Here is a 24,882-nt window from a genome sequence, read left to right as displayed (position 1 = left end):
ATGTCTGTAAAGGAAGGCTGAATAAAACCTTGAGTACGCTGAGAAAGTCCTTCTTTTGGATGGATTCAAAGATCATGCAGTATAAAGTCTCCCAAGCCCATCTTCCATCCACAATTGAGTTATTGATTCTATCATGTTAAAGAAATCAGAAAGAGGCTATAATGAATGCATGGACAGCATTTATTAATGACCTCAAGGAAAATACTTCAAAGCAGCATAATGTTCTTCAAATCACTTTTTTAAGGGTTGTCATATAGGAGAGAAACTTAGTCTCTATGGCTCCCAAAGGCAGAGTTTGGACCAATGAAGGTAAAATTCAGACAGATGCATGTATGGTTTTTCTAATAATCAGATGTGTTTTTAGAAATGGAGTGAGCAGCTCCTGAGACACAGTACTTTCTTTCTCCCTGGACACGTCCAAAGAAAGATTGTTCGATAGTGCATTTGCAAATCTGCAAAAAAGTTTTATGCTACGGGAACAGGTAGAGTTTCTTCTTGTTTGCTATTAATCAAAAGATGGCTCTATTTGGGGATTGCCATGAACCATTTCACCCAAGCTGTCTGCTAGAAAACCAAGAGCATGGCCCCTAAATGCTGCCTTTGGGTTTTGTGAGAAACTCTAATGATTCTCCAATAAATTTCCTGCTTTGCTCACACCAACTGGAGCTGGTTTCTGTTGTTTGCAACCCCAGTGGTCTTAACTGAGAACCCAGAGTAAGTGCATTGACTCAGTATCCATTCTCTTTACTAACACTTTGGGTCAGGTAAAGAAAGGAACCTTTTTAAGATCAGTAGGTTAGAAACTAGTGAAAAAGAAAAAAGATTTTTTTCTCTCCATCAACCCATGTATCAGTTCTTTATTTAGGGTCTTGGGGGTTTTCGTTGCCATAATAAGGAAGACCGAGGGAAGCTGTTTCCCCAGATACTCAGGATGGCAGAGCAAAGGTTATATGATAGGCAGAGTTTTATGTTCTCTACCGCATCCAGGTATTATTATTATTTTATATTTCTACATAACTGCATGATAAGCAAGGAAGTACATTCTCCACCCAGGCTTAGAATAATAAATAAAATCATTCCAAAACAAGAAAAGAAAAAAAAAATCTTTTCCCCCCAAGAGCTTAGAGGGGAGAGGCAAGTGAAACAATACAAGACAGAGATGTGGCCTGTGATGCGTCCAGAGAGTTTTAAATAGACCGTGTCAGAGCATGGTCGGGTTTCCAGGGGCTTTTTGAGACAGCAGAGAGAGCTATTTGGATGGTGACCAGGCTGGCGTGCTCAGCAGAAGGGTACAGGGCTTAGGACAGTGTGTACCCTATTCTCCAAGGAGCCTCTGTTCCTTAGACTTTTAGTTTTGCAATCTCCAACTTATTAAGTAACATGGTAAGAGAGAGATTAAAAAAAAAAAACAACTCACCTTGCCATTTTGCCAAATCTGCTTTTATTTTAATGACTCCTGCATCAAGATGCAGATCTCCTTTCAATTTTCTACTTGCTGATTAATTTCCTGTTGACTCTGAATATCACTGAAAACCATTTGGAAAAAGTAGAAATAGCCTTGATACAAGAGATTCGTGATTATGGGGTTGGGTCATTTGGGGCCAGGCTTTGGGGGCTTCCTCTGAGCTGTGGGTGGGTGGGTGGTTTTTGGCACTTGTTAATTTAATATGTATTCATTTGAAAACATGTTCAACATAAAGTCATTCTTCCCTACTTCCCATGTCCCAGGAGGGTCTGCCTCATGTTCATCTCTGGAGCCTGAGTACTACGCTCTAGAGCCCGAGCCTTCACTATGGAATCTCTCTGCCCTCATTCTCCTCCCCAGCTAGGCTTCTTTGACTTTTCCCATCAGTGTTGACATTTTCCTCTCTCTCCCCTTGTTCAGGTTCCTAAGTTTAAGGCCTTCCACTCAGCTATCAATTACCTCCTGGAAAGAAAACATTTTATGTTAGTCATGGACACTTGAGTGTGAATTTAAGTCGGGTTACTGCTCCTAAGGGCACTTGAGTATCAACCCTTGCATCTGAAGGGTAGGGAGGTAATAGGCCAGTCATTCAAAGATTCCACTTGACTTCTGGTTCTGCAGCTAAATGGCTGGGTTTCCTGGGTCAGATACTTTATGTCTTGGAGCCTCAGTTAAAAAAAAAAATTATTAACAACATAAGTTTAACTGGATGGTTTCTAAAGTTCTTTCCTGTTCTTAAAGCTATGAACTTCTAGTCCCAATATTAGAGGGGGATATCTGAGGAGTGAGCCACTCCCCCCCCCACCACCACCAGACCTCTGAGCCAATCATGTCGTTCTCTGCCTCTGAGCCAATCATGTCGTTCTCTGCTTCCATCATCCAAATGCCAAGAGATCCTAAGGCATCTTCTGACGACGGTGGTCCCCAGCTTTTCTCTTGAAATTTCTGCTAGCATTTTATGCAAGGAAAGGCCCACTCTTTATTCTGGGTAACATTCTCAGTATTGAAACAAGAAAAGTTCCCTTGTCCCCCTCAAAGGGTGTGCGATGGGAGTGTGGCTCACGTCTTCAGTGTCCCGCTCTAGGGGACATATAGAAGAAAGGGCAGGCTGTGGGGCTCAGACCCCATGGCAGTGTCTAGGGGTGAATGTTGACAGCTCCCAAGGCCCCAGTGAGCATGTGTTCCGGGATGCTCTTTTAGTTTATCCATCTGTAGGCGGCTTGTGTTAGCTCAGCTAGACCCCCTTCCTTACCACAAGGACAGAGGGATTTCTGTATCCCAGGGTTTCTTGCCTTGGTGTACAAGAAGAACCGGATTACATATGGGCTTGGAGAATGAGTGGAAGGTTTTATTGAGTAGAAGTAGCCCTCAGCAGATGAGGGCTCATTCTCCTCCCCAGCTAGGCTTCTAGTCAAAGGGGAGATGGTTTTCCCCTGGAGTCGGCTGCGGTGGCCTGGACTCTCCTCCAACTCCACCATGGCCTGTCCGGACGCCGGCATCTGTGGATGCGCGCTGCCGCCGGCATGCTCCCCTGGATGTCCTCTTGCAGGCCACCGCTTGTGTCTTCTTCCGCTTATGTGTTCCTCTCAATGTCTGGACACGTGTGTCTGCCTGGTAGGGTCTGTGGGGTTTTATAGGCACAGGATGGGAGTGTTGTGGGCCAGGGTGATCCTGGAAAATACGACATTTGGGCAGGAAGGGAAGAGTACCTGTCCTCACCCAGGTCCGTGTGGGTGGAGCTCTAGCCAGGGACCACGCCCTTCTCTACCCAGCGCTTCCCTTCCCCGATTCTGAATCATTTAAAGGAACCACACTCTTCCCTTCCCAGCCCTCCCGTATCAGTATGAATATTATAACTAATATTAATGTTCCTATCATTAACTTTCTTATACTCACCTAATACAGTGTGACCAATGAGTAAGTTTAAAACTAAGAAATGTGAAAATGTTGAGGCTTAAAGCCTGTCAACCAAAAGTAACTGAGACAAGCCTCAATCAATTTAAGAAGTTAATTTTGCTAAGGTTAAGGGCACGTCCATGACACTGCCTCGGGAGGTCCTGATGACATGTGCCAGAGGTGGTCAGGGCGTATCTGGGTTTTATAGAGAGACACAAGCCATTAAAACATATATGTAAGATGTATATTGACTTGGTCCAGAAAGACGGGATACCTCGAAGTGGGAAGGGTCCAGGTCATAGGTAGATAGAAGATAAATGGTTGCATTAAACAATAGGGCAAAGGAAGCAATCATATATGCATTTGTCTCAGGTGAGATATTTGTCTGAGACGGCATTTGTCACAGAGGAATAAATTTGAGTTTAATTTCCTTGTGGGCAAAGTGAGAGAGGTGTGTAAGTTTTTTATCTTAGTAGCTATCTGTTTGAGAAATAAAATGGGAGGCAGCTTTGCCCTAAGCAGTTCCCAGCTTGGCTTTTCCTTTTGGCTTAGTGATTTTGGGGTCCTGAGATTTATTTTTCTTTCTCAAGCCTTTCTGTAGAATTGCCAGACCCCTCCTGTCCCAAGGTGTGTGTTCATTGCATTGCACTCTGGGCAGTGTGTTCCAACCTTGGCTGCACAGTAAATTTCCTGAGAAGCTTTTATTTCTTCTTGTTGAGACAGTGTCTCACTCTCACTCAGGCTGGAGTGCAGTGGCACCATCTTAGCTCACCTCAGCCTCAAATTCCTGAGTTTAAGAGATCCTTCTACCTCGGCCTTCCCAGTAGCTAGGACTACAGTCCCATGCCACCATACCCAGCCAATTTTTTTTTTTTTTAAGAGATAGGGTCTTGCTATGTTACCCAGACCGGTCTCAAGTCAAACTCCTGGCCTCAAGCAATCCTCCCGTTTTGGCCTCCCAAAGTGCCAAGATTACAGGCATGAGCCACTGTGTCCAGCCCTAAGGAACTTTTAAAAGTCCCATGAACAGGAAACCTGCTGACCTAAAGATATCAGCCTCTTTTCCTGCTGTGGGACCAGACAGTAGGATTCTGAAAAGTCCCCATTATTCCAGTTTTCACCAGAACTGGAGATCTTTAGGGCATATACAGGACTTGAGGAACATCTGAGGTGGGCTATGTCATCTAACACCTGCGTGAATGAAGGCATTCCCTCAGCGTTTTTCTTTTTCTTAAAAGCCATGCAGATTAAAAAGTGTCTTTTTTATGACTCTCCATTTCACTGAGGAAATCACATTTTGTACCTTTCCTTTCAGTTTCTTCTTTTACCTTGAATAACCCACATCTTGGCCTCCCGGGTATCCCAGTCGCCTCAGACTTCAGGATCTTACTGTTGCCTGATATATTCAATTAACTTTAAGCCTCATGTTCAGCCAACACATCTGAGGATTCCTGAGGGACCCATGTTTCCACTGACACCGCTTCCTGCTTCCCCTAAACGTTTTCTCTCTGCTCTCCATGCAATCTCCTGTAAGCATCATCTGTCTTCCTCATTATTTTTCTCCATGACCAACAGTCTACCATCCCTATCACTTCATTCCCTCAAAGCACCACTAGCAAAAGACTGTGTGCAGCAGACTTTCATGGATAGTTGAAGTGCCAGTGAATGATTATTACCACACAGAACAGCGTAGCCATCATCTTAAAGTCAAACATCAGACATCACCAACCTAACACCCAGTGGCTGTGGAAAATTCCAGTCATGGAGAATTATGACTCTTTGGGTCACATCCATTCCAGAGGCTTTTTCATCTTTTCTCTGGCTGTTGGGTTTGATTCCTCCAAATTCCTGGCACTTATTTTATGCAGGGATAGTCAACTTTCCACATCCTTAGCGAAAGTAGCCTTTGGCTGACTTTGACACACCCCTCTACCCATTCACTCAGCTAACCCAAGAACCAAAAGCACAAAGTGAGGCATAACGGTTCCTTTTACCTCATCCCTTTAACCTGGTCACCTTTCCAAGCAAAGCCTCCCTCCCAGGTCATGGCTTCCAGCTGCCTGCCCTCTTTGTTCTGTTGTGCTCATTGTAGTCTGAAATCAATTCTTTGGTTTAACAATCAATCCCCAAGTGAACAGCATCAGACCACCCACTATGTGATGTCTCTGCTAGGTGCTGGTGGGGGCGGCAGAACTGGGAACATTAGAGCTGGGAGGGACTCAAGGACAATCTAGCTCCTCATTGGAGATGAACAGAATTAAGACCAGCCTCATGGCAGGCCAAGGAGGGTGGAGTGGGTCATGGTGGGAGCTCGGGCTTGCTGCACTCATAGTCAGAAGCACAGTGGTATGACCCTGGGCAAGTTACTTAACTTCTCTGTATTATTATTAGCTCTGAGGCTAATAATAGAACAGGTTCATCAGCCTGGTGGAATAAATGAGTGAAAGCAGGCAAAGTACTTGGAGCAGTATCTTGTGCATGAGACATGCTCAATCAGATCATGACCCTCGCCATGGGCCCCACAGCCAGTTTTTTTTAGACAGACACGAGACATCAGAAAAATATATGTAAGATGTACATAGGCTCTTTGAGATGAGAACCCAAGCTCTTTGGCTTCTGGCTCCCCATGCCTCTTACTCTGCCAGCCCACAGAGGATAACACACAGGTGAGCCCACAAGGACTTGCGATCTAGCTGGATAAACAAAACAGATGCACATGAAACAATCAGGGGCCACCATCAAGAAATAGATAAAGGGCCAAAGCAGTGATGCTCAAGCTTGATTGCACATTAGCATCACTTGGGGGAATTTTTCAAAGTCCTGCTGCCCAAGCCATACCCAGACTGATTAAATCAGAATCTCTAGAGGTAGGGCCCAAGCACCAATACATTCTAAATCACACCGGGTAATTTTAATATGCAGCTAAGGAAGAAAATCACTGGCTCGAACAAGCCTGATACCTTGATGGGCAATCTCAATTCAAAAAGGTGATTTGAATTGAGCTTGCCCAATTTTTCCCCAAATACTGTAAGTACTTGGAAAGCCTCAACTTGTCCACATTTTTTTTAAACTCCTCATTCAGTCATTACTTTTTTAAAGCTCTCATTGATTAGGCCTTCACTATGTGCCAGGCTGGACACTTTTCATGCGTTACTTCATTGACCCAACACAATAATCCTATTAACCAGTACTATAATTAACGCCACTTTACAGATGCGGAAATAAAATCTGGAGAGACGCGGTCAATTAGCCAAGAGGACACAGTTCATGTGCAATAGATCTGGTCTTCTGACACAGAGCCCATGGAACCACACGGGGACCCATCTCAGAAGCTCTGGCCTGTGAAGCATCCTTGTATCTCTCACCTGCCACCCCCAAATTTCAGGGCAGAAATTTTTCTAACATCTCACCACCAGCACCACAGCCTCCACCTCCTCTAGCCATGATTCAAATCCCATGCTGGTCATTTTTATAAAATATTGACTTCTGTTTTGCTTCAATCCCCCCTACTCTAAGAGATCGACTGCTATCCCCTTTCTCTGCCTTTTCTCACTTGTTAGTACAGCATAGAACAAAGCATTGTTCATACCTGCTGTGTATCCATCCCAGTCCTCCAGAGCACAGTTACTTTGCTCTCAAAAGTCTTCATCAAACAAATTTGCATTTTCTTTCCCTAAGGCCAAAGTCCTTATTATGGATATATTAATTATCTACTGCTATGTAGCAATATTACCGGAAGTTTACTAGCTTAAAACAACACACATTTATTATCTCACAGTTTCTATGCATCAGGGATCCTCTACCTAGGATCTCATTAGGTTGTAATCAAGGTGTTAGTTGGGGTGGCAGTCTTAACTGAGAAAGCACCCAGTTCTGAGCTCATTCAGGTTGCTGAAGCATTCAATTCTTTGCAGTTGTAGGACCGCGGGCTTCCATTTCTTGTTGGCTGTTGGTCAGAGACAGACTCTCAGCTCCTTGCCACACCATACTCTCTGTGGGCAGCTCACGATCCTGCAGCTTTCTTCTTCAAAGGCAGCAGAGGAGAGGGTCTCCTCACAAGGTAGAAATTACGATTGTATGCATTGTGGTCACCCACATATAATTACTTTTGCCGTATTCTATTGATTAGAAGTCAGCCGCAGTGCCTACTTATCCTCAAGGGAAGGGATGAGGGCACAAATACCAGGGTGCGAAGATCATGAGGCCACCTGAGAGACTGTCCTCCACAACAGGTCACAGATGCCTTTCTGCTGCCCCTTCTACATGTTTCCCTTTTATTCTACCTCCACTCTTCCCAGTCCTCAATCTTTGCCCAGGTTGCCCCGGGTTTGGAATGCAAAGGCAAGTGGGATTTATTCCATCACCCACCCTTACTCTAAGGACAGGGAAAGTCATTTGGGTGGAAACCCTTCATTATCAGTGAAGGTAAAACAATACGACAATGTAACCCAGGGCAGGGAGAAGCTGGGTCCCTTCCAAAGAGTTTACAGCACTAAAAACAGGGTTTAATACTATTAGAGGGTTTACAGCCCTAGTTTGCATGAAATAGAGCCAAATGTATGCAAATAGAAGGAATATGAGTTTTTCATGCAAACCAAATGGGTATATTTAGAAGGAAACTAATCTTTGTTATGACAAGGTGACTTTAAATTTGGAGATTCAGAGACAGAACTAGTCACAAGTCAGAGTAGAAGCCCCTTTATTCTTTCCCACTGATCAAAGCTGAGTCCTATATGTATACCACCCCCTCTCCCAGCCAGTGGTCTCAGAGGCCAGCGTAGCAAACACAGGCTGAGGAGAAAGACCGCTGGCTACAGATGATAACTGACATTTCAAGACACTAGAAAGGACCAAATGGTGTAGAACTTGATTATTTTTCTATGCAGTGGTGGGCTTTATCTTAGCAGAAGAAGTAGAGGAAGGGCTATGGGAGGATACAGATGCTCATTGACTTACAGTGCAGTTATCTCCTGATAAACCAGTGATTAAGTTGAAAATATCTTAAGTCATAATGCATTTAATACACCTAACCTATTGAACATCACAGCTTAGTCTCACTTACATTAAACATGTTCAGAACACTTACATTAGCCTACAGCTGGGGAAACTTTTTTCTGACACAAACCCTATTTTATAATGAAGTGTTGAACATCTCATGTAACTTACTGAATATGGTACATTGCAGAGCATTGGTTGTTAACTCTTGTGATCACGTGGCTGACTGGGAGCTGCAGCTCACTGGCACCACCCAGCATCACAAGAGAGTATCCTACTACTTTCTACTGAATGTGTATCACTTCCATACCCTCTTAAGATCCAAAGACTGTAAGTCAAACCACCATAAGTCAGGGACTAGCTATATATCAAAATTGGTTGCAGCTGTAAGAAACAGAAAAATCCTGAGTAAGAGTGACTTTAAAAAGAAAGATTATGTCTCTCTCATGTTCAAGAGGTCTGGAGGTAGCCAGAGCTGGGCTAGTAAAGAATCCATGGGGCAGAGAGTCTTCTCTGTCTTTATGTCACATACTCTTTCCATTTCCAAGTTAACTTCATGGTCCAGGTGGCTGCTGGAGCCCCAGTCTTTCCATCTGTCTTCCAGTCCGTAAGTAGGAAAAGAAGAGAAGAAGAACACCTACTCTTCCACTTAAGGATACCCTGTGGAATCTGCACACACACTTCTGCTAATATCCCATTGCCCAAAGGGGAATTGCAGAGCCACACCTAGCTGCAAGAGAGGTTGGGAAATGTTTTCCTTATTCAGGACAGCTAAGCATCCAGATAATCATCACAGAGTTAAAAGTGAGGGAAATGTCTACTGGTGGACAACAGTCTCCAGCTAAGTTATGGTGGACATGAAGATGCACCACCCAGCTTCCACATGCAGGAAGGCCCCATTGCCCCACCTGTCAGGGGTGCAGGTGACGGACAGCCTTCACCTCCAGTCCTTCAGGACTGTCTCAGCTGCAGAGAGCTGCTGGGGCCAAGGGCTTGCTATCCTGCATGCAGCCCACATTTGATACTGATTGAGGTTCGAGCATAGGTGCCTGCCTTTCATGGGACAAGTCTGGCAGGCCATATAAGCTCCAGAGCTCCCCCTGTGGTTGGCTGAGGTTGCTATTGGTTACTTCGAAGTTCTATTTCTCCTTCATCCCAATCCTACTCTGCTCCATCCTTTTCCCAGATGTTGATCCCAAGGGCACTGCCTGATAAACATCCTGTGCTCTTAACTGTATCTCAGAGTTTGCTTCCCAGGGAACCCCACCTGCAATAACAGGGGGATGAAGACTGAAGAGAAACAACTGTAGGATGTAAAGAGAGAAGAGTCAGGAAATAGGGAAGTTCATAAAAGACTTTGGAGTAATCAGCGTTCTCCAGAGAAACAGACCTACTGGATGGGGGTATAGCAATGAGATGGAGATACATGTAGATATATAAAGAAATGTATTATAAGGCATTGGCTCACACAGTTATGGAGGCTGTTATAGTGTGGGCTGGCAGGCTCAGGACCCAGAAGGGCTGACAGTGTAGATAAAGTCCAAAGGAGGTCTGCGGGAGAATTCTTCCTGCTTGAGCAGTCTGGTCTTTTTGTTCTATTTAGGCCTTCAATTGGCTAAGACCCACCCTCATTATGGAGGGCAATCTGCTATTAATGTTCATCAATACAAATGTTAAATTTATGCAAAAATACTCTCCAAGTTGACACATAAAACTAGCTATCACAGACACCTTTCCAATGCCCAGGAAGCTCTCTCTCCCATAAATCTCCCTTCCCTTCCCTGCCCCCGCCACACACACCCCCTTAGGTGTAGAGGTCTGCACCTATGGCAGTAAAAGAGAGCAAGCTGTCTGGTTTCATCACCCTTCCAATGCTCTGTAAAGCTATTAGACTTTACAGAATCCTTGGAAAAAGCGTCCTGTTGGGCATTGCAATATTAACTTCAAATCAAGTGAGAGAAGTTGGAATCCAAACAGAATTTAAGAAGAAGAGTATGTCCCTCTATCCAGGACAGGACATGACCGCAGCTGTTTAGATTACTAGGCCGTAAAGCATCTATGTGAAAACAATTACCAAGGCAGAAAATGAGAGTGGAAGAGGGCGCTAGTAAGGTTTCAGCAAGAAAGGGGCTGCCTGCTTACCCAAGCGCATCCTCCCAGCTCAAGGAGGGCCTGGCCTGGCTCCTGTCTGGTTTCCTTGCCTAACTCCATCCCTTCTCCAACTATCCCTACCCAAATTTGACCTCTCAGAATGCCGTTTTGTTCTGCATAGATCTAAGTTAGATGCATATTAGTGTTGTTTCTGTCAGATTACTGGCAACTCGACTTCAGTGATTATGTCTACTCTTTAAGATGAACCTACAAAGGCCAAGGCTGGTTCTGCTGCCTATTAAGAGTATGGCCCTCTATCCAGGACAGGACATGACCGCAGCTGTTTAGATTACTAGGCCGTAAAGCATCTATGTGAAAACAATTACTTAATGTGCCTCTGGTACATTCAAAAAAAAACTGAGGCCTTTTCGTATCATTAAAAATACATTTTTACCCTAAAAAACGTAGTGATGGCCAGGCGCGGTGGCTCAAGCCGGTAATCCCAGCACTTTGTGAGGCCGAGGTGGGTGGATCACGAGGCCGAGAGATCGAGACCATCCTGGCCAACATGGTGAAACCCCCAGTCTCTACTAAAAATACAAAAATTAGCCGGGCGTTTGGCGCACATGTGTAGTCCCAGCTACTCGGGAGGCTGAGGCGGAAGAATCGCTTGAACTCGAGATGTGGAGGTTGCAGTGAGCCAAGACTGCGCCACTGCACTCCAGCCTGGCAACAGAGCAAGACTCTGTCTCAAAAAAAAAAAAAAAAAAAAAAGTAGTGATTCAGTAACTTCCCTGTCTAAAAAAAAAAATTCTACCATATATACTCTATAAACGATAGTGGGAGAGCTAGAAAAATCAATTACTCGCCCTGCATTTCCAGGATGTATCCAAAATACAGTAAAAGAAATTTAGAAGATAGTTTAGAGCTAAGTAGGCTTGCACTGATTAAAAAGCCCAGTCCCCTGGGAAACGAAGACTTGGAGAAATAACATGATTTGTCCCTACTGAAACAGCTAGTTAGTTGTGGAGCTGGGTTTTGAGAATAAACCTCGACTCCGGTGAAAAAATGTAAATGTTACTCAGGTTTTTTTTGACTTCTTATTTCCATTCAGTGAAGCCATCATTTTTACAAAAACATCACGGGCAAAGGGACTTTCCAGTGTTTGCTGATAGACTGGCAAATAGTACTTAGATTCTTACTGAAACCCAACTTTTCTTCTCACTGCATGCACAATGGGATAGTCAGCTCCCTGCTGGGGCACAGAGCACGGAAGAAAGTTCTCCTAAGGCGTCCTGATTCCTTGGGGTCAACCCAAATTGCCCCAAACTTTAGGGATTTGCAATACCTGACATTTGATTGGATTATTCAATAGTCATCTCCTCCCCATCCCAAATCCCTGTCAAAAGTGCAATAAGGCACATAAAAATGGCATTTTTAGAAAGAAGTTGAAGTATACCTTCTTGAGACAAAGCTAAACTTCTGGTGTTGCAAACCAACAATGGCTCTCATAGTCCCTCCCTCCAGGAAAATTAATAATACATGAGGATTTTCAGGAATTGCTAGAAGTATGATACCCACTCTTTCCAGATTTCCTGGAAGAATACTGATTTCTGTCTGACAAATAAGTTCATTATGCATGTAATGAAAATTTAATTTGGTTTTCAGACCTTTGCAAATGTATTCTATTCATCAAACCATTCGTGAGAAAAAAAGAATCCTCTGATGGCCCTTGTGTCCTGATGGTTTGTGTTTGGAAATGCAGGGGCTGGAACCAAATGTAAAGAATCAGCTGAAGACAAGAAAGCAGCCCTGCCGGCCTGGTCTTGGCTTCTCCCACCTCCACCCAGCCCCCAGGTCCTGGAGGGCATGGGGCAAACATCTGTGCTCCACTCCACACACATGCATGGGGAGCATTCTTTCTTCCCACAAGGCAAATTTGATGTTTGCAGAAAATGTGTCTGACTCACTTTCTCCTCTGAGGGTTACAAGATGTCCTGCTATAGGCCACAAGTTCAACTGAGTCATGAATGCTGAATTGCCAACTGTGCTCATCCAATCATATTTAACATTCAGAAGTGCCATGAAACCCCAAACCCACAAAAACAACTTAACTGCAAGGCCCAGACCAAATCAACAGCAGAGGGGGTTTCAGTGCTGTTCCCTCAGCCATTCTCCACTGAACCCCAGTCTTCACCCCCCAACCCTCTGGCCAGCATCTCCTGTCATCCTTCCCTCCTCCCCATCTTTTCTCTGTCTCTCCATCCCTGCATTTCCAGTCTGGTCAAATCTGAGTTTCATTGTGTAGCGTGATTTATTCTCTTCCTCGTGATTGCTGTCAATTCCTGGCTTAAGGAACAAGGATCTCGCCAACAATCATGAGCCAGAGCGTTCTGAGCTCCCCACCCTTTCTTCCTGTCACCTTCCAATTCATTTCCTGTAAGCTGTGACTCTTTCTTGGGAACATTAATTAGCCATGATGCTTTTTTATCAGAATTCTAGGAAAACGATATCGGTATGACTCACACTTCTGCTGTTTAAACAGTATTTACTATATTTGAGTGCGGCAGATGAGCTTTTTGCAGGGTGCTTTCTATATAGATTTATGACCTTCTGTGACCATTCTGGGAAAGAAAGAAAAAAGCATGCATCAGCACCACTTAATGAGGCTTTACCATATCACTCAAACTCTTAGAGTGAAAACATATGGGATGCAGTATCTTTAGATGATCTCATAAATGTCTTTATTTAGGAATACAACACATTTCCTTTGTGATGCTAGTTATAAGAATTAAGTTAACACCACTCCCAGAAATTATATTCTACCACTCCTTGCTGGATAAGAGGGTGGTTTCTACAACCTACACTGTAGCTATCTATGTAAGGGATTTTACAATCTATGCAATCATGAGCTGTGTGAAATAAACTATGTAAATTTATGTGGACCAGGGTCTAAATTAATTCAGGCCAAAATAAATCAAACCTTAGCTAGACCATGATTTAATTAAAAATTGAAAATATGACTCATGGCACTTAAGTATACTGATGTTTACTGCCAAAAGAAGCGTTGTTCCTGTGACAGAGATAAATGCAGGAAGGGCTTATAGATTCCTCAAGGTTGAAACAGAGATATTGACATGGACATGGCATTATAGACATTCCTACAATTGCTCAAATAAATGTCTTTGGGAGGAGTATCAGAGGTGAACTCAAAAGATAGTCACGAAAATCCATAGGTATACATGTTTTTATTTCCAGCTTCTTCTCTCTCTAATTTTGGGTATTTGTGTTTCTCCTTGTCTTCTTGTGACACACACTCTCTCTCTATATATATATATGACATATATACATTACTAGGTACATTAATATATAATCTGTATGTATGAATATGTTTTTTGTCAAGTTTTAAAAGCTGTTCTTCCCATTTTGACTTTAATACATTACTTACCCATTTCTTCCCTTCTATGTATTTTCTGGAATCTAACTGTCCTCTGACTTGCAATGTGTAGGGCATTCCTATTTGAGTCTCGTGTGCTGTGCAAGTCTGCATGTTTACAAAACTTCCTTCTTGGAATATATGGATGATCTTTCACCTGGCTGAGGCTCCTCCTCCCTCTTGTGTCCTCAACAAGCACCCGCAGCCACTGCCAAGGCTGCCCCTCAGCATGACGCAGATTTCAGCGGGTAGGAATGTGTCTGAACCCTAACCAGGACCCATGGGCGGACTAACATGTGGGTGTTCAAGCAGCTATCAGCATAGTATTTGAAATCCACATTCTCTGGGGCATGCGGATCGGACCCCCAGGCTGCAGACCTGCAGGCGAAAGGAAGCCTTGATCCCTCCCGCAGGCCCCGAGGCAATGAGGTCACCTCCACTCCAGTGCTCTGCTCTTCCTCCCCGCAGCCCTCGCCGCCCCGCCCCGTCCATCACCAGCTCCTCCCTGGGGATCTCTCCGAGCTGTGCCATTTTGCAATGGATTAATTCTCTAACGTTTCCAAGTAAAGCCTTGCTTCATATTTGCGTTTGGAGAGTCTCTAATGCTTTAAGGCAAAGAAGTCAGTAATTGGGAGCCTCCGGCCTCTAGCAGGGTGGGAAAGGGGATTCTCTGCTAAGTCAGAAGGTTCCGGGGTGTCCTCCAAACCCCACAGGGCTTATGGGACCTGTGCCGCCCCTCCTACAACAGGGCCTCCCATGAAAGGTTGTCCTGGCCCTTGCCGAGGCTGGGGAACATCGGGGTCTCAAGAAGGACAGGGATTGGGATTTCCCCACGTATTGACCTTATGAGGGGATTGGGACAGAGTTGGTGCAAACCTTTGCGTTATTGTCCTTTTCTTTCACTCTTCAATATGGGCGTGAGCCTTCCTCCCCAAATTCATGAACAATTTTTAGGAAACTTAGATAAACAGAAACACAATATTTAGGATCAAGTTTAAGACCCCCCAGAACTTCCCTCAGGAACTGCTAAAGCACGTGGCCAAAACTCCTCATGACCAGCTGTGATCACTCAGGAAAGGGGAGGGGGCAGCTCCTAGCACCACAGAAGCCAGAGTCTGGCAAATGGATCTTACCTCTCGTGGGCTGGTCTGAGGATCTTGAACTCCAAGGGAACCGCAGAAGCCGTTGTTCCCGCCTCAGCGAAGGAGGCTTCCCGGGCAGCAGAGGAAGACCCATGCATTAGCCTATGGCGCCACCTAGCAAAACCAGGGGGTACCTAAGAAAGAAGGAGCTGGGAGGTTGTGGGGTTTGTTTTGGTTCAGTTTTTTTCCACAACCAGAAAAGGGGGTTTCCATTTCATTCACAGAGTTCTCGGAAATGGAATTTGTGTAAAACATTTTTTGGTCATGATGGAAAACATTTATTTTAATCTAATGAGAAAATCTGGCCCCAAGGCAAGAGTAATCAAAACCTACGAGGACAAGTGTTTGATTTTCTAGACATTTTTTCCTAGGAACAGCTGTGACTATGCAGTTTTTGCTTCAAAAAGAACTTGATTCTATCTTCAGTTAATTTTTTTTTTTAAGACTAAGTCTCCCTCTGTCACCAGGCTACAGTGCAATGGCACGATCCCGGCTCACTGCAACCTCCACCTCCCAGGTTCAAGAAATCTCCTGCCTTAGCTTCCCGAGTAGCTGGGATTACAGGCACCTGCCACCACGCCCCGTTAGTTTTTGTATTTTTAGTAGAGACGGGGTTTCACCATGCTGGCCGGGATTGTCTCAATCTCTTGGCGCGGGACCCACCCTCCTCGGCCTCCCAAAGTGCTGGGATTACAGGGGTAAGCCACATGTAATGGCCAAAGGTATTTTTTAATTGGTGAAAGAGCTACTGTTCCCTGTTTTTTTCTTTTCCTCTTTTTCTTTTCTTCTCCAGGTCAGATTGACTTCTGGGTGACGCCTTCGTGTCCAGAATGGAAGAAGGGCTCACCAAGGACACGATGCTACAAACAGGTAAGGTCAAGGGACATTCTGACAATTTTATGATGTCACTTTGCTTCTTTGGGTTCTAGAAAGTGAGCTTGGCTTCCCTGTTCCCACACATCGGTCCCATGAGGAGACACTTGATATACACGCTGAACATGCAGCACACCTGGCCGGGCGCGGTGGCTCATGCCTGTAATCCCAGCACTTTGGGAGGCCGAGGTGGGCGGATCACCTGATATCAGAAGTTTGAGACCATCGTGGCCAACATGGTGAAATCTTGTCTCTACTAATAATACAAAAATTAGTCGAGCATGATACTGGGTGCCTGTAATCCCAGCTACTCAGGAGGCTGAGGCAGGAGAATCCGGGAGGCAGAGGTTGCAGTGAGTCGACATCTTGGCACTGCACTCCAGTCTGGGTGACAAAGTGAGATTCTGTCTCAAAAAAGGAAAAGAAAATGCAGCACATCCAAAACATCCTTGGAGGCCACGTCCAGAACACTGGAGCAGCCCTTCCCATCTGAAACATACAAATCTCTGTGGAAACAGAGACTCAAGGATGCCTCTAGGTTCCAGGCAAAAAGTGTTTTGATGACCACACAGAAGAGACAGTCCTTGCCTTTGAAAGGGTTAGGAGAATACAGTGGCGTTAATATGGGCTCTGGAGCCAAATTCCTGGGGTTAATCCTCACTTCCCTATTACTTGAACTCCAGTAACCTTAGTTCTCTATACAATGAGGATAAACCTAGTACCTAATTCATAGGGCTTTTGTGAAGTTTAAATGACATAAAGTATATAGTGTTTACAATAAGATCTGACACATGCAGACACTTCATTGAAATGTTAGTGTTTAATCATGCTAGAATTTAAAGGAACAAACCTGAGTTTTCTTGCATCCTAATAAACCATGTTTTTTGATCCTACCTGAAGCAGTCTTCATTAATTAGCATTGTGTATTGTGCCTGCATAGCAACCCTCAATGGCAGTTTCTTTTTGATACCCCCACATTGGCAGCAGAAGCAGGAGAAGGTATCCAGCTTTCAAAAATTATTTTAGGAGAAAAGCATATAGAAAAGTTTGATGACCACTGCTCAATCTCAAATGGATGCTCAATTAATGCAGTTGACTGATTGATAATCAAGGTTATTTTTGTTCACTTGCTTTTTCATGTATTAGATTTTAAATTTCTTAAGTGCAAGGATCCTGTCTGGCTACCCTATACCTACAAGCCACTAGAAGCTGTTATCTAATTTTAGATTCAATACCTAGACTATTAGAAAGTGGTGCCCTTTCTGAAGCATATTAATATGACAAAGACTCACATATTATTTGTCAATTGACTTGACACTATAGGCAAATGAAAACAAGGATTAACTTTTGGAGCCATCTTTTAAGGGTTAGCCACTGTGTATCATCATTGACTCTGGTCTATTATTGTGTTCAACTAATGCCTCACAAGAATCAAGTTACGACACAACATTACGAACAGCCCATTTCTTAGGATGTGGCAAACTGATGCCTTTTCCCACAAGGCGAGTGCCTAAGGAATTTACCAGAAAGCCTTTGACAGTGATTAATGCCAGAAAAATAGCACTTTATTGTTAGAAGACATGGGATACACATCAACATACAAAACTTAAAGCAGAAGCCAAAGTGCAATGCTTCCTTGAGCTTCATTGATCGAGATAAATGAGGTCATGTTCAGGCATTGGTGGTGGGGAAAATGGCTTGACAAATCTTATATATCCAGTATCTTCGGGCTTCACATGGCTTTTATTTAGGCTTCATTAAACTGCAAAAAAAGGAATATTAATTTGATCTGAGAGCAGGAGTTTACATTCTTCCTATTTTTTATGTTCGTCCTGCACCCACATTTGTATAATCACACATTCTCATCTGAATTGGATCAAGAGTCTTTGTTCTGAGAAACTATTAGAAATTCTTTATGGATAGGAAGACACAGATAGACGTACTAAAGACAAAAGACTTTTTTGAGTGCTATATTCTATAGCATTTGCTTTCAGGTTGCAATGTTTTGTACTAAGCACACCAGAAATACAAACTTAATTGGAATTGCAATAGCAATTCATTGTATTCATGTAATAGTAATAGCAATTCCTGAGATCTCCTGATTTGGGGAACAACGCTTTGTAAGTGAAAACTCTGTTCATGGCAATTTGAGCATAAAATCTCTTTCCATATTGTTATTAAATTGTGATATATTAGAGCTGGGAAAGAACCACCAGCTTCATGCAACTTTACACCAAACCAACCCCCTGCCTCTGATATGCCACATGATCTAATGCATTATAATGATCTACATATGATCTATTTGGCTGCAAAATGTTCTCAAGTCTGTAAGTACATACACTTAAAGATACGTGACTTCATGTATTTAATGTAATTCAAATGGAAATTTCCATGAGCTTCTCAGGAACCCTGGCAACAGATCCCAAAATGAATATGAAAAAGTCAAGGACCAAGAAAATATATGACACTCAAAAAGAAGAACCCTACAAGTGATCTTGTCTTCCAGATATTACAATTATTCTAGGGCTATAGCAATTAAGATAGTGTGGCATGGGGGAAAACATATAGATGAACCAGGGCAACAGAATAGAGAATCCAGAAACAAACCTACACATGCATAAAAATCTGATTTATTTTCCTAGAGCCGGCATTGCAGACACTTGGAGGAAATATTAATTATTTCAATATGTGGTTATGGGGAAAACACATTACTCACGTGTTAAAAAATTAAATTAGACCTCTTACACACACAAAAAGCCAATTTCTGGTATATTAAAGACTTGAAAAGCAAAATCAGTCAAAGATTAATACACATTGACAATTTTATAACTTCCTAGCTTATATAGATTGTTAACATATATATATATATAATTATAAATATAATGATTCTTAAAATGAGATCAACCTCATTAAAATTATAAGTTTACGTTCCTTAAAATACACTGGAATGACCAATCTGGGAAACAGTAGGACTCTGTCTCTACAAAAAATTAAAAATTAGCCAGGCATAGTAGTACACACCTGTCATCCCAGCTGCTTGGGAGGCTGAGGTGTGAGGATCACCTGAGCCTGGTGGGTCATGGCTGCAGTGAGCCATCATCGTGCCACTGTACTCCAGCCTGGGCAAGAGTGAGAGCCGGTCTCGAAAAATAAAAAATAAAAATAAAAGACACTGTAATGAAAGTAAAAAATAAGTATCAGAAACTGGGAGAAGGTACTCACGACATAAATAATGAAGCTCGAAAATATACAAAGAACTCTATAAAGCTATAAGAAAAAAATAAACAATCCAACTGATCGATAAGCAAAAACATTACATGTGTATTTCATAGAAGAGAAAGAAATAGCAAAAATACATAGAAAATGCTCAATCTTGTTAGAAATTGGGGAAAAACTTTAAACCACAATGATCAGATGCCATTTTACACTTACCACACGCAGAAGAAATAAGAATCCTGACAATACCAATGTGACTGAGAATGTGCAGCAATAGTTACACCACTTTGGAAAATAAATTGGCATCATTTAGTAAATACAAAAAGTAGCTGAACTCTCTGACTCAGAAATTTCACCCCTAAGTATATTCCCTAGAGAAATTCTTCTGTTTATCAGGAGGCATGTAAAAGAATGTTTATACTAGCACTGTTTGTAATTGGGGGAAAAAAACTAAAAACAGACCAAATGTTGATAAACAATGGAATAAACTCTAATATATTCACAATGACTACATCAATGAATAAATCAAAAAGCTACAGACAGCTAGGGGCAGTGGCCCATGCCTGTAATCCCAGCACTTTGGGAGGCCAACAAAGGTGGATCACCTGAGGTCAGGAGTTCAAGACCAGCCTGACAAGCATGGTAAAACCCCATCTCTACTAAAAATACAAAAGTTAGCCAGGCTTGGTGGCGGGCACCTGCAATCCCAGCTATTTGGGAGGCTGAGGCAGGAAGAACTGCTTGAACTCAGGAGGCAGAGGTTGCAGTGAGCCAAGATCATGCTGCTGCACTCAGCCTGGGCGACAGAGCGAGACTCTAAAAAAAGAAAACAAAACAAAACAAACTGCGTTGATTAAATTCAGAAAGGAAATGTTGAGTGAAAAAGCAAGTGGTAGAACAATATATGCAGAATGACTCCATTTACATAGCATTCAAAATACACAAAAGTAAACAATATAGTTGGGAGGATATAAATACATGCAGTTAAAACTGTAGAGAAAAGCAAAGAGATAATAAATACAAATATCTAGTTAGTAGTTGTCTATGATGGGAGAGGGAAAGAGAACTTCGGAAAGAGTGCTTTGAAGCTTTCTGAAGTAATGGTAATGCACTGTTCAAGCGGGTGGTTGGTAATGAATATCTGTTGTATTCTTATTCTTTAACTGCTCCCCACCCCCAGTGTTTTAAGCTCTTTATTTTGAAATAATTTCATATTTATATAGAAATTTCAAATAGAAATTTGAGTCCTGTGAGTTCATTGAACACAATGAGTTGCAATAAGCCCTTCATTCAGCTTCCCCCAGTGATACCATCTTACATAAGGATAGTTCAATTCAAAACATCAGGAAACTGACATTGAACTAAATGGCAGGCTTTATTCAGATTTCACTAGTTTTTACATGTACAGTTTTTGAGAGTATTTGACATTTTATTGCATGTGTAGATTCCTGTAATTGCCATCACAATCAGAATACAGAACTGATCCATTAACAGTAAGAAACAATTTCCTTCCTCTTGAGAGTCCTACCCTCCTCCCAACCCTAATCCCTGGCAACCACTTATTGGCTTTTATCACGATAATTTTGTTACCCTATATGTATATTTTAATGTTTTTTAGTATCTATTTAATATTTTAAACAACCTCCGCTGCTCAATTTCAGAAGAGAAAAATGCTTAGAACCTGTAAAGATGATCCTCACATCCACCATTAGCTCTTTTGGTGAAATTTCCCCAGGCTTACTCAATTACAAGTAATTTCATGTCCACCCAGTTCACTTCCTTCACCCTCTCCTATAAGACCAAAGATTCTAAGATGCGCAAAGATAAAGATGCGCACACACTTTTTTTATTCTCTAGAAGGCCCCTCTGTTTTCCCAAACCTCCCCCTAACCAAGAGTTTGTCAGGTTTTTTTTCTTCATGTTTTCAAAGAATCTAATTTTGCCTATATTGATACTTTCTATAGTATATCTGTTTTCCATTTCCTTAATCTCCAACCCTATCATTGGTATATTCTACCTCCTTAATAAATTTAATTTACTGTTCTTTACCGCAGACCTTTGCAATGGGGTTGCCACTTATTACAGTTTCTGTTTCAGAGGGTAAAGCTGAAGTTTTACCAAACAGATAGGACACAGGCGGAAAAATCAAAGACACACTGAGAGTCACTGATCTTGACTGACTGAGCCTAATGCATAAGTCATGCTCTGCAATTTTCATTCTTTCCCCCCAGGCTGGTTTGCTCCTGTTTTTGCAGAGTGCCTGCCAGATCTCAGGCTCATGACGTCTGGCTGCTCCAGACACAGCCAGTTTAGGTTGAAACTAAATGATCTCATTCACCTGAACCTCCGTGTAGTTGCCTGCCTCTCCTGGAATCCAACCCACCTCTTCCTTAATAAGATCTTTTTCCTCCATCCAGCCTCCCCAGGAGAAAGCCTTCCCCTGCTCTAAACTTTTTTATTTAAAACAAGCAAACAAAACTTCTTCCCATTTGGGCCTTTATGATTCCCATTGATGCTTACTGCATCCTTCAAACCTGGCTCAAAACAGCCTCCGCTCCTTACCCCTATTTTCATTCTTTCCCCTAGTTCTCCTCTTTTGCCTAAGGTGTGTTTTGTTTGTTTTGTTTCTATTTCTCAATGCTCACCCAGGCATGTATAGGCAGACTCCATTTTCACCACAATCAACCAGTTCTTGGAATCTTCCTTCTAAAGACAGTCATGTTTCCTTCTAAGAACAATGACAACAATTAGGGATTGCATTCCTGAAAAAAGCTCAACAACAATTAAACGAGTTTATTAGTGTATTTCTTAGAATGGCATCATGTGATTTGAAAACGGGACTATGGACAAATAAATCTGAGTGACAATGAATTTAACAGAGTGCTCCCCAAACCCTGCCGTGCAAGAATGCCCAGATATTTTTTGTGTTACCCACATGCCTTTTTTTGGAAGGGAGGTTTCTGTGGGAGGCATCTTGAGTGTAGAACAACCACTGAATTAAGGCATGTGTATGACAAGAACATACCATTTTTTCAGAAAGCAAAGTTAAAAGAACTGAAGTTCCTATTCTCCAACTTCTATGACATGAGCACAAATACATTCCATGTGATGAATATGCTATTTGCTGTTAGATCCACTATCCATCCTGCCACCTCCCAAAAGGAGCTGACATGTAAAGAACAGGCTCCCTTGTTCTTCATTCCCATCTCTTCCTTGATCTCAAGAATACTCCCCAATAAGCCTCTTGCATCCATCTCAGAATCCGCTTTCCAGAGAATCAACCCATGACAAGAAGTCAAACAACTCTATAGATCATATGAGAAACAGCAGCCTTCCTTTTTCCTCTCATTACCAGTTTTCCAGAGGTAATTAGATTTGGCTCCTCTGATATATTCTTTGCATCCCTGGAAAAAAATGTTTATATTGCTACTTTTTTTATTTTTCTGTTTTAGGCATTACCATCAACTTGCCTCTATGGAAACTGAAGATATTGCTTTCTTACACATACACACACACACAGAAATCGAGAGAGAGAGAGAGAGAGAGAGAGAGAGAGAGAGAGAGAGAGAGAGAGAGAGAGAAACACTTCCCATCTATCCATCATCCCAGTAAAGTTAGAATGAATACTCAGTAAATATGTTATTATGACAATACATAAATGACAAAGAAAGCTCAGCAATATAATAGAATATGATTGCTTTTCCCCCTTACATTTTCTTTTCCTAAAGTGAACATTTGTCTTATTTTTTCATTAGCTTAGTTTTCTATGTATTTATCACTAATTTACAAACATTCCCCCTGTAAATCTCCTCTTTATATATTCAAACAAATTAAGTACACTATCACTTTTACCTTTTGGAAGATGTCTCTTCTAGAACCTTCTGGACCACATTAATTGTATTATCGATACCTAGGATTGCCTACTATTTTCTTGGAATCTCCTTTCCCATTAATTTGGAGGCTTCCTTTACATCTTTCTTGCACCAAATATTGTTTCCCTCTTTCTTGGTTTACTTCCCCGTTCTGGTGAAGCACATCCATCAGTACTTTCCTCAGAAATGGTACATGGCAGGTAAATTTTTTGAGATCTTGTTTACCTGAAAAATAGTTTACTTTACCTTTATACTTGGTTGATGTAGGAAGATAGTAGATCTAATGACTTCTCCTTCTTTAAGCAGATGTCATTTTTAAAAAAATATCTTCTTCCTTTTATTGTATCTATCTAGCTCCTTAGGTCTCCAAAGTTTAAAAAAAAAAAGCCATGAATAGAGACTTTAATTCACAGGTTAAAGATGTCCTTGGTTTATAAATGTCTTCACACAATATAGTTAAGTATCAATTTAAATAATATGAACAATTATTTTTGAAATCCAAGTTCACTTTTAAATTATTTTTTAAAGCTGAGTTCACTTTTACTTCACGATTTAATTTTAGATGTCTAGTTTTAAATATTTTATTCCAGAAAAAATACTATGCTTTATTATATAGTTACTAATAGATACCAAATTTCCTCCTAGAGTATATTAGTAATCCTATAAAAAGTATAAAAGTCCAAAGATGTGCCAAAGTAAAAGTTTTCATGTTATGGAATACTATACAACCATAAAAAGGATGCTATCATGTCCTCTGCAGGAACATGGATGAAGCTGGAGACCATTATCCTTAGCAACTAGTGCAGAAACAGAAAGCCAAAGACTGCACATTCTCAGCCTGGCCAATATGGTGAAACCCTGTCTTTACTAAAAACACAAAAATTAGCTAGGCATGGTAGCACATGCATGTACCCAGCTACTTGGGAGGCTGAGGTGGGAAGATCATCTGATCCCAGGAGGCAGAGGATGCAGTGAGCTAAGATCATGCCACTGCACTTCAGCCTGGATGACAGAGTGACACTCTGTCTCAACCTCCTCCCACCAAAACACTCACACACACACACACACACACACACACACACACAACAAAAAAAAATGCATGCTCTCATTTATAGGTAGAAGCTCAATGATGAGAACACATGGACACACAGAGGGGAACAACAGACACTGGGGCCTATGGTAGGAGGAAGAGGATCAGGAAAAATAAAATAACGAATGGGTACTAGGCTTAATACTTGGGTGATAAAATAATCTGTACAACAAATGCCCATGACACAAGTTTACTTATTTAACAAACCTGCACATATACCCCTGAACGTAAAATAAAAGTTAAATTTTTAAAAAAGTGCATGTTAGAATAAATACAAAGAAAAATAGTTATATTAGACATTGCTGCATTTTATTTATTCACATACATCTATATACATTTATATATATTTGTATATATATTATGCATATATACACATATCAAATGCATCCACATTATTCAAAAACAAGAGTTGTAAAAATATACAATGAAAAGCATTTTCCCCACTGAGTTTCCTAACTCTTAGGAAACCATTATTTGTTTTTTGTGCTTCCTTCTAGAGATATGTATGCACATACAACCAATTATTAGAAAATACATTGGTAATTTGAAAGGAGCCTAAGGAATACATTATTCAAAATGATGTGGACAGAAAAGAAGGAAACGACATGGCATGGTAAGCCATCATGGTACCTGATTTCAAATTTTATTACATAACTATAGTAGTCAAAGGTGGAGGCATCATGCTACCTGACTTCAAACTATACTACAAGGCTACAGTAACAAAAACAGCATGGTACTGGTACCAAAACAGAGATATAGACCAATGGAACAGAACAGAGGCCTCAGAAATAACACCACACATCTAC

The 24,882-nt window shown here is 41.8% G+C and overlaps 1 long non-coding RNA gene across 1 annotated transcript in view; it reads right to left on the bottom strand.

Moving 5' to 3' along the window:
* Nucleotides 1–17,441: 17,441 nt before the first annotated feature.
* LOC103791628 (uncharacterized) overlaps nucleotides 17,442–24,882 on the bottom strand; it is a 29,886-nt gene continuing 22,445 nt past the window's right edge. Inside the window, exons 2-3 of the long non-coding RNA XR_013532331.1 lie at nucleotides 21,760–21,842; nucleotides 17,442–17,660 (exon numbers count right to left, since the gene is read on the bottom strand). This is a non-coding gene — a long non-coding RNA (uncharacterized LOC103791628). The remainder of the gene's footprint in view (nucleotides 17,661–21,759; nucleotides 21,843–24,882) is intronic.

This window comes from Callithrix jacchus, chromosome 2 (genome assembly GCF_049354715.1).
Source record: "Callithrix jacchus isolate 240 chromosome 2, calJac240_pri, whole genome shotgun sequence".
Taxonomy (NCBI): Eukaryota; Metazoa; Chordata; class Mammalia; order Primates; family Cebidae; genus Callithrix; species Callithrix jacchus.
Note: the sequence above shows the minus strand (reverse complement) of the source record. Positions and strands in the feature narration are given on the sequence as shown.